At 36.2% G+C, this 14733-nt stretch overlaps 1 protein-coding gene and 1 long non-coding RNA gene across 3 annotated transcripts in view; both read left to right on the top strand.

Moving 5' to 3' along the window:
* The window catches only part of Grip1 (glutamate receptor interacting protein 1), a 661025-nt gene that overhangs the window by 107310 nt on the left and 538982 nt on the right, over window positions 1-14733 (top strand). The gene's annotated exons all lie outside the window — the stretch shown is intronic.
* LOC147823735 (uncharacterized) overlaps window positions 1-14733 on the top strand; it is a 135887-nt gene that overhangs the window by 107153 nt on the left and 14001 nt on the right. Inside the window, exon 2 of the long non-coding RNA XR_015443416.1 lies at window positions 1-14733. This exon is cut by the window's left edge and continues 66212 nt beyond it; it is cut by the window's right edge and continues 14001 nt beyond it. This is a non-coding gene — a long non-coding RNA (uncharacterized LOC147823735).

Genomic DNA, 14733 nt, shown 5'->3' with positions numbered 1-14733 from the left:
TTCATACAATGAAAAAAACCTTCCAGTTTAGAACATTATTAGAAATGAGTTTGTAGCTATAGATGGCTGAAGAAGGTGGAGCTTTCCTTTATGGTACATTTGTGAATATGAATCTGTAGATAATTATTACAATACAAAACTGCAGAGTAAAATTAAGTGTGCTGTTTTCCTTTTAAATTTCAGATAGATGTCTGTATAAATACTTTGAATATCTGAAAGTTCTGGACCCCTACATATTTCCTGGCTAATGAAAATATGTTTTACCAGATTGTTATCTTTTGCCTTTAAAGAATATCTGGATGGCCTGCCTTCCTAGGGGTGCCCAGTTCTTACTGGTCCCTGCCTGATTTCTGCTGAGAGGCTGCTTTCCCTCTCTAATATCATTCTTTGGTCTAAATGGCACTATTTGGCTATTAGACAGGTGTGTTACAAAGGCCCTGTGCATGGTGCCTTGTAAAATGCTTCCCTAGACTCTCGTTTTCTAACCAGAAAAGTTGTCTACACTTAACCCACTTTTCCTGTCTTAATTCCACTCCACTTTGAAGTTCAATGTGGAAATTTCTTTGCATAAAATCGCCTACAATAATACATTAATCCTGTTAGTAGTTTTCTGAACATTTCAAAAACTTGCTTTCCTGAAGGTTTCCTTTTATTATTGAAGGAAACAGGCTGTTTTCCTTCTAAATTTAGAACTATTAGCTTGAGCTGTGCTGGGATTACACTACCACAGCTGTGGCAAAAACAGACATGTTTTAATTTCCCAAAGGAAGAAAGAAACGTGTAATTGTAAATGTATAAATTAAGTAAATCATATATATGTGTGTATGTATATATGTATATATGAATGACTGACCGCAAGGGTAGACTCCCAAGCAGGAGTGGCCTATTTAGGAGTGACCTTTGAGATTCAGAACATCATTCTTCACCCTTCCAGGGTGTTATCCAATAAGTTTACAGGGTTATTTTGTATAAAGATTCATCCTTTTGGGGCCGGGGATTTAGCTCAGTGCTTCTGCTGCCGGTCTCACAAGCACAAGGTCCAGAGTTCAATCCCCGATACAAAAAAAAAAAAAAAAAAAAAAATCACCCTTTTGAAAAATATGAGGGTAAACACACAATATTTTAAAAATATGTCTAGATTCATTCATTCATCACATAGGTATTAGTCTATTGTTGTTGTTGTTATTTGCATGCTGTTAGTTTCTTAGTATTTAGTAGTAAACAGGTAAGACATAGTGCTTTGCTGTTATGAAACTAAGCATTTAGAGGGCGACACTGGCATACAACAAATACCTGTGTAAGTGTTCAGTGAATATTTGATGAACAAATGAACTTTAAAACAATTGAGATTGAAATTCTTTCTACAGGGAAGGCAGATGAATTTTTAAAAACCCTCCTGAGCTCATGACCTTCTATAACTTGGGCTATCATTGATATCAAGTTAAACATTGTTACAAGTTAAACAGGCTTGTGTAGTTTTCCCTTTAACATGACAATTTTTCATAACATTTTCTTGGGGGGAAGATACGTACAGAATTTCCAATAACAAACTAATATTTGGAATGTTTCGTATTAGTAAAGTAGGGCTTGCTTTTAGTCTATGTAAAGTCATTCATCCTTTTTCCTATCCCTACTCCCTTCCCTACTCTTTCTGCTTCAATCAGTAATTAGCTCTCTCTCCTTTGAGATCAGTCCCTGAGAAGCAGAAAATTTGGGAAGGTGACCAAGATTGGATATTAATGAGAAGTGACATAACATTCCATCTCGGTTTCTATAATTAGGAGCCTATTTTGTGGCCTGTTGAAAATAATGGAATGGAAACACATTTTTAGAGGAAATTTAAAAATAATTTAAAAAATAAACTAGACTCTGAACCAATATATACAATGTTGTCTTTTGCGGTAAGAAGATTATTTTTGCAGTAAAAACATTACGATGCTGTTATCAAACTCTCTTCCCTCCATGTTTGTGACACCAGAACCTCCTGGTGTTCCTCTTGGTGCTCTGGTGACTCCTTCTCAGGCCCTGTTCTGGAACCACTGTAATCTTCAGGGAGAATTTCTAAAAGTCCTCATTTCATTGCACTCTATGCCAGGTTTCTCAGTGTTGGTACAATTCACATTTTAGTCTTTGTAAGTTTTGTTGTGGGGACCTCTCCTGTACATTGTGGGATGTTTAGCAGCATCCTTGGCCTTTTTAAATTTGTGCCTCAACTTTTCACAACCAAAAATGTCTTAAGACATTGTTAAATATTCTCCATGGGGCAAAAAAATCTCCCCAATTCCCAGCTGAGAACCACTGTGCTCTTTATACTCTTTACCTAAGCAATCCTATCCATACTGAAGGATTCAGCTGTAAACTACATGTTAATCATCTTCATTATATGACCTCAAGTCAGACCTTTCTTCTAAACTCCAGTCACATCTCTTCTTGGATATTTCAAAGAGCACACAAAAGTGCAGATCCAAATGGTGGTGTTCTTACCATGTTACCAGTCTCAGTATTTCCCATCTTGCGACAAACCGCATCCACCCGTGTCCTATACTCTGTTTCTAAGGACTGTTGATTTTGCATTGCGACTCTACCTCAGATCCATTTCCTTCTGTCTCTATTTTCAGCCCCAGCGAATGAAGGTCAAACTGCTGTTATCCATTGCCTGAACTGTCAATAAGCCTAAGCACTGGACCTCACGAACTTTTGCTTCCATTTAGCCCATGCTCTACATCACTCAGAAGGTCTTGTGAAGCAATACATTTGAATGTCACTTCCATGCACTCTGTCTGATTTCAGGCTAAAACTCAACTGTTAGAAGAGTGGATACCATATGTGATTTGGCCTCCTACTAATTTCTCTGTTTCCTAAATACACTCTATGTTTATCTTCTTATCTTCATATCTCTGCACACAATTAAAATGTTCCCCCAGAAAATTAAGAAGTAGTCAGCTACTCCTCAGAACTACCATCCTAGCTATTTCTTACTAACTAGAGATATGTGTTTTTTTCTTTCCTCATTTGAAATTTCACTAATGCTATTATAATAAAGATGATATTGTCAGTTGGTTGCTTTGGTGTGTGTATTTTTCTTACGTTCAGATAACTGTGACAACATGAATGTCTATGTACATCCTTTTCTTAAAATGAGAAAAATTTATTGGTAAAATTATAAAATTAGCATGAGCAATAAGAATGTGGAGATTGAATTATATACACAAATACACATGTACATATACATATATTTGACATTGTTTTAAAAATGTTTTCTATTTATCAAACATTTATGTTTCCATTTCTTCCACCTTCAGAATATATTAAGATGTTTTGAAAAATGCTTTGGTAAGAAAATGTACTATATCATAAAGATTCAAAAAGAGATAATTTGTGGCTACTGATCCAGAAATGTGTATGAGTCATAAATTAAACCTGACAAACCTGTCATAAAATATAAGTTTTAATAGAACTATAATCTGCACTTTCATGACTGTGTCAGAATCAATAATATATCATCAGCTCTTTTTTAGATGGCTCACAGAATGCAAAAAATAAACACAATTTTTAGTCCACCAACAAAATTGTAAAATTAAATGTAGTTTAGGTAAAAACATTATAAATTAAAATATAGAAAGTTATTGTTTAAAAAGAAATAGGCCATAAACCAAATTAGAAGACAAATGGTAAACTGGAAAAAGATAGTTAAACATATATTATAAGCTGGGTTAAATTCTTTCATACACAAGTACTCTTACAAATCATTTTTTAAAAAACTATATCAGTAGAAGAGTGGACAAAGAAAATATTTTTAAAAGGGGATTCACTCAGGAAGCTGAAACAGGAAGATCCCAAGTTTGAAGTTAGCCTGGACAACTAGCAAGCCCTGTCTCAAAATAAGAAATTAAAAAGGACTGGGCCTGTGATCTTCCCAAAAGAATTAAAAGAATCATACCACAGCGATATATGTGCACCCATGTTTATAGCAGCACAGTTTGTAATAGCTAAAGCTTGGAAACAGCCATAGTGCCCATCACCTGGAAACTGGATAAAGAAGATGTGGGTTTTTTAAAATTATAAAATGGATTACTACTCAGCCATAAAGAACGAGAAACTAGAAACATTTATAGCTAAATGGATGCACATTGAGGCCATACTCTTAAGTGAAGTAAATAGGACACACATGTGTAAGTACTGAATAGTTACTCTACTGTGAGAAACTGAAAGTGTAAATAAGGATGAAAATGATTAAAATGAATAATTGATAATTTGAAATAGGAAGAAAAGGTCCAAAGGGGGAGGGGAAGGGGAAAAGAAAGAAGGCAAAGGAAAAATTACGAGAAAAGAAAAAATGGAAACAAATTCTATGTAAATAGGGAAGGTAGAGGGGGTGAGGGGCACACAGGGCATGGGGAAAAAATAAGAACCAAGATACTCATGTACAGGTACAAGCACGCAATGATAAATGTAAACATATTGTATACCCAAAATATACCAATAAAAGAATTTAAGCAAAAAAAAAAACCAAAAAGGACTGGGGGCATAGCTCAGTGTGAAGGCCCTTGGTTCATTCCCCAGACACACACACACACACATATACAAAGTGCCAAGTGATTTATATGGTAAATATATGTTTAAAACATTATTCATTCTAGCTATCCATCAACTACAACTACAAAGAAAGTTTTATTCATTACATAGAAATTTTGTTGACATAGGAATCATTTATTATTACACAGCTTCACCTAATTTATTAAGACAAGATTTAAGAATATTGTTTAGAAAAAAGTGTCTCTTCCTTACTACTTTTCTAGTTTCCTCCAAAACTCCTATTGTTTTTATTATTCATTAAGTTTATTGGTACATTTTAGGTATACACTACGATGACATTAGGATGATTTGTACTTCCATACAGCTGAGCTACAGAGGGAGACACTTGCCCTGAAATTTGTCTGTGGAAAAATACCTTGGTATAAATTCTTTTTTTTTAAAATTACTTAAATTCTTTTATTGGTACATTTTAGGTATACAACACGTTTACATTTCTCATTGGGAACTTGTACCTTTACATGATGCATCTTGGTTCTTATTTTTTCCCCATTCCTAGCCCTCCCTTCACCCCCTCCACCCTTCTCTATTTACAAAGACTTTGTTTCCATTTTTTCCATTTCTCATCATTTTTTCTTTCTCTTCTTTCCTTTCCCCTGCCCCTCCCACTACCCCTACCCCTTTGGACCTTTTCTTCCTATTTTTCATTATCGATTATTCATTCTAATCATTGGTACATTTTAGGTATACAATATAATGACATTCATCATTGTAAATTTGCAACTTTACATAATCTCTCTTGGTTCTTATTTTTCACCCTTGCCCAGCCCTCCCTACAACCCCTCCATCCTTCCCTATTTACAAAGATTTTGTTTCCATTTTTCCATTTTTCCATTTTCTCATATTAATTCCATTCTCTTCTTTCCTTTCCCCTACCCCTCCCACTTTCCCTTCTCCCTTGCCACTTTTCTGCCTACAAAAATGGGCATCTGAAATGAACAGTCATTTTTCAGACAAAGAAGTAGAAATAGCAAATAAATACATGAAAAAATGTTCAACATCACTGGTCATTCGAGAGATGCAAATGAAAACAAAGCTGAGATTCCACCTCATTCCAGAAAGAATGGCTGCTATCGTGAAATCAACCAATCACAAATGCTGGCGGGGCTGTGGGGAAAGAGGAACCCTGCTCCACTGCTGGTGGGAGTGTAGACTGGTGCAAGCACTGTGGAAATCAGTATGGAGATACCTCAAAGTACTAGGACTGGAAGTCCCATTTGACCCAGCTATTCCCCTGCTGGGTATCTTCCCCAAAGAATTAAAAGAATCATACTACAGTGATATATGTGCACCCATGTTCATAGGAGCACAGTTTGTAATAGCTAAAACTTGGAAACAGCCCAAATGCCCATCAACTGGAGACTGGATAAAGAAAATGTGGGTTTTTGTATAAAATAGAGTACTACTTATCCATAAAAAATGAGAAATTAGAGACATTTATAGCTAAATGGATGCACATTGAGGCGATACTCTTAAGTGCAATAAATAGGACACACATGTATAAATACCGAATAGTTTCTCTGGTGTGAGAAACGGAAAGTGTAAATAAGGATTAAAACTTATAATAGGTAATGTGAAATAGGAAGAAAAGGGCCTTGGTATAAATTCTGACCGTCTTCTTGTTGGGCAGTCAGATGCCAGTGAACCAAGAGAATTGTGGGAACAAGTCTTTCAAGAGGGTATCATTATGCAGCTCAGGCTGGACTTAAACTTGCCATCTGCCTGACTCAGCCTCTTAGTGCCCAGATTACAGGCTTTCCTCTAGAGAGACAATAGTTTCTTCGTATTAACTGGGTAAGAATAGGACATATTAAGTAAAGGAGAGCCCATTGATATCTCAGTATGAATCCTAGGTGCTTGTGGAGACTTCATCAGAAATGTTTTTCCTAGAAGTCCTGCTTCCAAGCATGAGCTACAGTGAATGTGTTTCAGGCTGTAAGGATGGATTGTGGCAACTGGGAGCCACCAATGACCTACTAAAACCAGTTCTAGTGTCACCCACATGTTCCTGCCAATCAAAACTCATCAGTTTTCCTTTGCAAGTGCTTTAACATGGAGTCAAGGCCCTGGGGCAAGTCCCTGATCTTCTTGAGCACCTTACCCTCCCTCTCCTTGCCCTGTCCCAGCTCCAGCTTCTTGTTACAGTGCATGAGTGCCTGGGACTCCTCTCCACAAATGGAGTGCCTGAGGTGAGTTCCTTGATGCAAACCATGGTTTCCTGGGTGCAGGTCCCCAGCCCAAATACCTGGGAAATCAGGCCCTTGCTGCATGCATCTGTATGGTCAGCTTCCACCCACTGAGCATTTCATTGCAGATGCTCGTCCCATAATCTTGGGAAGCATAAAGTCCTAGCTGCAGTTTCTTATCCTAGGGATTTATCCTAAGGAAATAATTAGTTATGAGAGTGATGATTTTGATGCCAGAAGTTTTATTCCAGCCTTGCTTATAATATCAAAACAACAGAAAAAGGATCAATGTCTGTCAATAGATAATTTTATAGTTTAACCATGCAGTGGGTATGGGAAGTAGATTATGCATTTCTAAAAGAAATAATTTAAACTGCTTATTCACATAGAGAAAATATGTATGATGACTTGTTAGTGTGAAAATGTGGGGCATACCTGCTTAGGTCCCCTCTCTTTTCTTTACAAATTATTGTTATTTTTAAATTTTAAGACAGAGTCTCACCAAATTGCTAAGTTGCCCAAGCTGCCTTAAGTTGAGATCCTCAGCCTCAGCTTCTCACAGTGCTGGGAGTACAGGCACATACTGCCATACCCAGCTTGGAAACTCTTTATCCTATGTTTATAACCCTTTTGTATATCTACAATTTTTATAAATAAAAAGTCAAAATATATAATAGCATTAATTCATTGAAAACTGTTTATTGAATACTTAGTATGTCAAATCCTCTTATGTGATTAGAATATTGCAGCAAATAAAACAGGCAATATGCACTTGTAGAGCTTTCACTTGATTTCCAATTGGTTATTTTTTGTTAAAAATGTAATTTTTTGTAAGTATATGGTCTTTTTATATTAGGCATTTTCTTTTTAAGGTTTAATTAAATAATAAGTGCAAATATTTGAGTGAAGGCGAAAGTGTTTGAAAGAGGAAGTATTTATTTAGACCAGACTGCAGGGTTTTCTAGATGGAATGGTCTTTAAGTCAGTGGTTCTCTGTGTGTGCTCCATGAGCAGCAGCAGCATGGCCCAAGAGCTTGTTAGAGATTCAAATTCTCAGGGCAAACCTCAGTTTTACCAAATTAGAAACTTTTTTAGAAACCAGTGATGGTTCTCAGCATGTTTTAGCAAGTCTTCCTGGTCACTCCACTACTGCAAATTAGTTTCTTTATTTGTGAAATGCAAGCAATAGTGGTTTTGTATATAATGTGGATAATACCAACCAATTTAGCAATTACCTGGAACATTGCAAGCTTATTAAGCTTATCAGTAACAGATACTAATCGAGAACAGAAATTACGGTCACTGACTTTAAATATCATCATGGCCAACTCCCTTACTTCTTCTGGGGTTCTACTTTAATGACAGTTTATTAGTGAGGCCTCCCTTGACCATGTCTTTATAGTTGCAACATGCCTTTCCCTCTTACTTTGCTTCCTGGAACTTCCGATCTTTTCTCTCCCTCCCCTTTCAACAGCATTTATCTCCTAATAAATTATGTAATTTGTGTATTTGTTGTGTGCATTTAAAATTGTCTCCTCCTTGTGACTTCCCAAGGGTAGGAGATCTTTGTATTTACTGATGTAATCTAAATGCTGAAATCAGTGCTGGGCACATAGTAGGCACTTTAAAATTTCACACAATGAATGGTTGCTGTTAATGTATGATAAAAATGGATTGCAAATTGTTCTTTAAACATTTTAGGATTCTTTATGTTTAATTTGACTTAGGAGAAACTTCCATAATTAGCCTTCACTTTTGGTTCTGACTTTTGATCTACTCACGCCAAAGCCACCTAAGTGCTACTGTGGCCAAGGCAGTAGTGGGCCCTGGTCCACTTGGCCACCTCTGACATTGATTCTTTTCCTAGAGGTCTAGTCCTGCAGGGATACATTTTGTGAGTAATTTTGCTCACAGAAGGACAGTGTAAAAGAGTTTGATATACTTTCCTATACTATTAAGTTAGAAGGAATTTGTTTCCTCCAAATATTGCTGGACACTGCAGCCATTTTTTTTTCTTTTTTTCTTTTTTTGGTACCAGGGATCAAACTCGGGTCTTTGCGCTTGCAAGGCAGGCAGCGGAACCACTGAGCTAAACCCCCGGCCCATGGCCATTTTTTACTGGTGAGAGTTGCAGTTAGGGACTATAAAGCTGTTCTTTGCAGAAGAACCAAGTAGAGATGTCATGAAGAAAGAACTAGAAGGGAAGAGATGAGACAGAGGGGACATAGATGGATCAGGCAGATCCACAGATAGCAGTTAATAAAGTTGGGGAGGTGATAAAGGCAGAGCCCATGTGAGGAGAGTACTGTGAAACCCAGTACTGTAAGAAAAATGTGAACTTCGTGCAGGGGAATCAGTGGAGGATTCTACAAGAAGTGTTGTGACAGCTGCAAACAGGATGGTTTTGGCATTACTTTTTAACAGTTTTGGGAATTGGGAAAGAACTATTGTAATCTGCTGAGCTGGAGACCAGATTCTGAGTGTGAAATTTGATTATAAGAGTGAGAAAGGCCTCCAAATTTCATTATCTAGGTTGAAGATGTTGTGTGTGTGGGTGTGTCTGTGTGCATTTCACACATTTTCTCTCTTCAGCCTGTCATTTAGTAGCTGATACATTTTATCCAGTGTTATTCAGATATGTGTACTTTTATTCTTGCTTGTCTATTTCTTTTTCAGTTTTTCCAATCCTTTATAGTGCTTCCTTTTTACTGTCTTTGGTGAGACTGGGAATCTTCACAAAAACCCCTCTAATACTCAAGAGTATCTGTTTAGTAACATAATCATATTCATACTTTTGGTAGCATTTCTTTTTTTTTTTTTGTACCAGGACTTGAACTCAGGTCCTTGCGCTTGCGAGGCAGGTGGCAGAACCACTGAGCTAAATCCTTGACCCTTGGTAGCATTTCTAAAAGCTTGTGTTCTTCATTTTTTTACTGGGCAGGTCTTAAATTTTCTTGAAGCCTTAGGTTAACCATTGTGATTTATACTCAAAACAAGCAAAAAACACTTCTGTAAGCTTTAGTTACCTTGTCCTAAGATGGAAATATGACAATACTAGTCCATTCAGAGAGTTGCTGCAAGAATCAAATAAAATTTGTCCTCATAGAGCATTTCCTCTGGGCTTGGCTCAATAGAAAGTCCTGAATGAGTGGTGACTGCCATAGTCTGCCCAAACCTGTGGCTCAGTACTCAACAAAGGATAGACACTCAATAAAGAGTGACAAAAACAAATCATTGAATACTCAATTATTTTAAATTTTTTAAGATTAAAAGGCATAATTTTTTTAAAAGGCTTTCTCCATTTAACGCTGCCTGATTTTTTCAAGATGTAGTACAATTTTTGAGCTTTGGAAATCTACTCTAGTACTGACATTTCCCCTTCTGAATTGTGATGCCACCAGCTTTGGAATTTAAATTTCTCTGTGTGCCATAGTCAAGCTATACAGAATATTTATAAAAGTCCTCATGTAACTCCAATCATAAACTTGAATAACTTTGCAAGTGTGCACAATAAAAATAAACTAAAAATGGCATGTGTTTATTCATCAGAATCATGTTCCTTTCAGTATTCTAGGACCTGGATTATGTATGCAATTTATGAAATCATTCATCCAGCAGCAAATAGAGAATATTTTTAATGAGATGTCAAATCAGATTGAATTGTGGTCATGAAAGATATTGAATATGTTGAGCCATAGAATGAAATATATTGAGATGAAACATTATTCCTTGTACTAAAAGAAAATTAAATGTTTATCTGCCATTCATATTTTAAGTCCTGTTTTACCATTGCTAAGGAAAAGATGTTACGCTCATTCACAGAAAAATGTGAACAAATTCTGGTGTTGTAGTTTATACCTTTGTTATAAAGGGGGATTGTGGTTTACTCTTTTACTGGGTCTCAATAATAGACCATTTGAAAGTAATACTACATGTGATTTCTATTTATATTCTTGAGACTGTTTCTTTCAATACTGGGGATCGAACTCAGAACCTTGTGCTTGCAAGCAAGGCAGGTGCAGCACCACTGAGCTAAATACCCAGCACCTTGAGACTGTTTCTTGATCACTATGATCTCTGATGCCCTCACTGTCCAGGATCCATGGGCTACTTTCCCAGCTCTCATCTTGTTTAATCTCTCAGCAGTATTCTTCATGATGATCACTCTCTTCTTGAAACTGTCACTTCCCTAGGTTTGGCACGTGGGTTTCCTTCAAAATTTCTGGCCTTCCCTTCTCTCTACCTGCTGTGGTTAATCAAGACTAAGTCAGTCCCATTGATTTTCCCCCTCCCTTTTCTGCAGCCCACTCCTCTTCTAACTTTATACATTTTTTCTGTGCAGTACTGTGTATGCCCCTGTCTGTCATTAATGTTCTGCTGGTTGCTGTTAATTCCAAAACTAAGAATCTTCAGCTTAGATCTATTTTTGGAAACCCAGGAGTGCTTGTCCAAATCTCTCTTTTTCCTGTATGGTTTTTCTGTTCCTGAATTAAAAACCCTTCTTCACCTTATCACTGTCCATTCATTGCTATAAACTGAGTTGAAGGAAAAAATCATGATAGTACCTCTTACTCTTTCAAGCCTCCCCAGCTTCCTGTTTATTCCACTTCCCTGAGCTGTCAAATCTATCTGCTTCTCTTTATCATGGGTGCATCTGGCCAGAGACAGAAGCTAAAAGCCAGCGGAATCTTTCAAATGGACTAAAGAAAAATTGCTATTATAGACAAAACAGTCTCCAGACTGTTTTTCTCAAAGCTGTTACAGCCATATTGTTCTTTCAGTTCCTGAAAATGTGCTGGCTCCTGCCACAGTACCTTTGTATCTCCTATTTCCTCTGCCTGGAGTGTCATTTCTTCATCCCTCACTCTACATTACTTAGTTCACTATTTCTCATCATCCTTAAGATTTCAGTTTAAATATCAATTTCTCAGGGAAATTCATACTACTTAAATGTTAATGTAAAATTTTATTATATTATTATAATATATTACATACAGTCAGTTCTCCACATGTGTATGTTCTGAATTCATCAATTCAACCAATGTCAACTGAAAATATTTGAAAAAGATTATGCCTGTTCTGAACATGTACAGAAATTTTTTTTGTCATTATTTCCTAAACAATATAGTACAATATCTATTTACATATCATTTACATTGTGTTAAGTATTACAAGAAATCTAGAGATGATTTAAAGTATTCAGAAAGATATGCATAGGTTATATGCAAAGACTATGCCATTTTATATAAAGAACTTGAACTTCTATTCATTTTGGTATCTAGAAAGAGTCCTGGAACCAATCCCCCTACAGATTCCAAGGAACAACTGTATTATTATTAAAAGTTGAGCATTCCTAGTCTGAAAATCTGAAATCCCAAGTGCTCCAAAATCCTTTGTTTCATGCACAAAATTCTTAAAAATATTATGTAAGATAATCCTCACAGTGTGTGTATAAGTTTATCTGAAGCATAAGAGAATTTCATGTTATGACATGGGCATTGTCCCTAAGATATCTCATTATGTATATAAAATATTCCAAAATCCAGAAAAATGTGAAATTCAAAACATTTCTGTTTCTAAATATTTTGTATAAGGGATATTCAACTTGTAATATTGAGGCGTCCTCATTGTCTGATTTTTGTATCATGCTATATACCATTTAGCACTACTGTAATTATACTTTACTTATATATTCATTTTATTAATGTATGCTAGACTGTAAGCTCCAGGACAACAGGGATTACTACTTGTTTTTTGTTCACCTTTTTCTCCCAGTGCATACATAACATGGTAACTGTATAAAGTAGGTCTGAATAACCCAAGGTCATGTGGCTGAATCAGATACGTACTCCAGTGTTTGTAAGTTGCAATTCCACAAGCCAGACATTAAACTGATTAATCTTTAGTTTCAAAACATCAAATAAGTTTCTTTAGAAGCAAATTCTTTTACCCTGTGGGATGAGAATAACAGCTAACCTACACACTGCACGGTGCCTGTGATATAGAACTGCAGGATACCTACTTGTCACTAGTTAGTGCTTTTTCTTATGAAATACAATAAAAATAAGCATAGTGTGTTACAGAACAGTATATTTCCAAATTTTTGGTCATGACCAGCTCATGATCTAGTAAAGACTATCCCTACCCTAACTATTGACTGAATTCTCTTTAGTTTTTGCCCCCCTATGAGTAAATCCATGAAGTGCAACATGAAGACTAAATTTGTCTTTGAGTGCACAAATTAAAATGTTCTGAAACATTTTGATAATTATTTGATGAAGTTTTGATAGAGAAAGACAAACACATGAGCAAGAAAATTGAAAGGAAATACTAAGCCTTATATCCATCTTATCTATGTGGAGCCAACTTTTTGAGGGGTGCTTAAAAGGTCAACACAGTGGTATGCTCCGGCCAATGTGGCAGTTATAGTGGAGTGTCAACTTTACTGGCTTCGGGATCTGCCCAAGGGATTGTGTTTTTGGATGGGTCATGGAGGAATGACTTAGAGTACTGGCTGGCACTGTTTCCTTTTTACTGCTTCTTGGATGCTGTTAACCAAGGGTCTTTGCTCCACCATGCCCTTATCCTTTGATGTTTCTGCCTGAGAGCCAGTTAGCCATGTACTGAATCCCCTGAAACTGTGAGCCAAATTAAATCTCTTCTCCTTGAAGCTGTAGATGTTGGGCATTGTGTCTGAAGAGCTAATATAGCCAATAACAGAAATGAAGGTGGTTAGCTGTAGTGCATTTTCATATCTACATTTTAGAATAAGAGACAGTTTGTTATTAAGGTAGTTTAACTATCATCTACAACATAAGTCATTCTTTTGGAGAAGATTTTAAAAGAAAGAAAATACGTATGTTTTCCTGTTTGTCTTTATCTGTTTTTAGTTCCTGGTGACCATTAGCTGTTGGGTTTGGAAAATCCCATCTTAGCCATAGATTTGCATACATATTATATAGGATATCAGAGCTAATTGTACATAGGCCTCTCATTTGACTTCTCAATATGTTACTTAGGGTAAAATTGTAGAATGACTTTATTACTTTTCTTGGAACATTGATTCTACTTTGTTCTTTAGTCTCCCTCACCCACTTTATAGAAAACTCTCAGTAATAGTTTTCTAGGCACAAGGTATACCTAGGTTAATATACATTTTATTTTCTTTCTTTTTTTTTTTTTTTTTTTGGTACTGAGCATTAAACTCCGGTCCTTGTTCTTGGGAGGCAGGTGCCGGAACCACTGAGCTAAATCCCCGGCCCTACATTTTTATTTCTAACAGCTTCTTTATTATAATAAAATGTTTTAATTATAGGGCAGAGATGGTGAACCTTTTAGAGCTTTCAATTATACAAATAGCCCGCTGTAGCACACACGCTATAGGTTCACCATGACCGGTACAGGGTACCCATAAGTATGTCCTCATGTAAATTCCCTAAAGAGCCAAATGCTCCTATACCTAACATTTTCTACAAAATTTAAGTGATGGCTTTTGATTAGTTTAGTATAATTCATTAATTTAGTGGAAAAAGATACTGAATTGGGGGAAGGATTTTTTGTTCCTTTTAAAAACTTCTCTCTGTAGGTCATCTATATGTTTTTAATTACCAAATATCTTTAGTAATTTATAAGAGAGTTTCTCTAACATTGGCTTAAAATGAGGTGAAATTAAATATAAAACTTTCTACAGTTGGCAGTTAGGAATTTGTCCTTGATTTAACTTGAAGATCAGATGGAACCTCTTTATGGCCCTTTCTTGTCCCACCTTCCTTCAGTTACCTACACTTCCTTTGAAACCCATTTCAAAGCCTTCCTTTGAAATCTTACTCTGCAGGCAAAATTAGTCATTCCTTATCTAATATTCTCAGAATATCGTATTTACTCATCTCTTTTCTGCACCCTTTTTACACTAGTTCACCTAGTAATATATCTGTCTTTTCCTCTGGGTTATGAG

Source organism: Heterocephalus glaber, unplaced genomic scaffold, assembly GCF_053883595.1.
Source record: "Heterocephalus glaber isolate CG9 unplaced genomic scaffold, H.glaber_assembly_v1.0 deba00001569, whole genome shotgun sequence".
Taxonomy (NCBI): domain Eukaryota; kingdom Metazoa; phylum Chordata; class Mammalia; order Rodentia; family Bathyergidae; genus Heterocephalus; species Heterocephalus glaber.
Note: the sequence above shows the minus strand (reverse complement) of the source record. Positions and strands in the feature narration are given on the sequence as shown.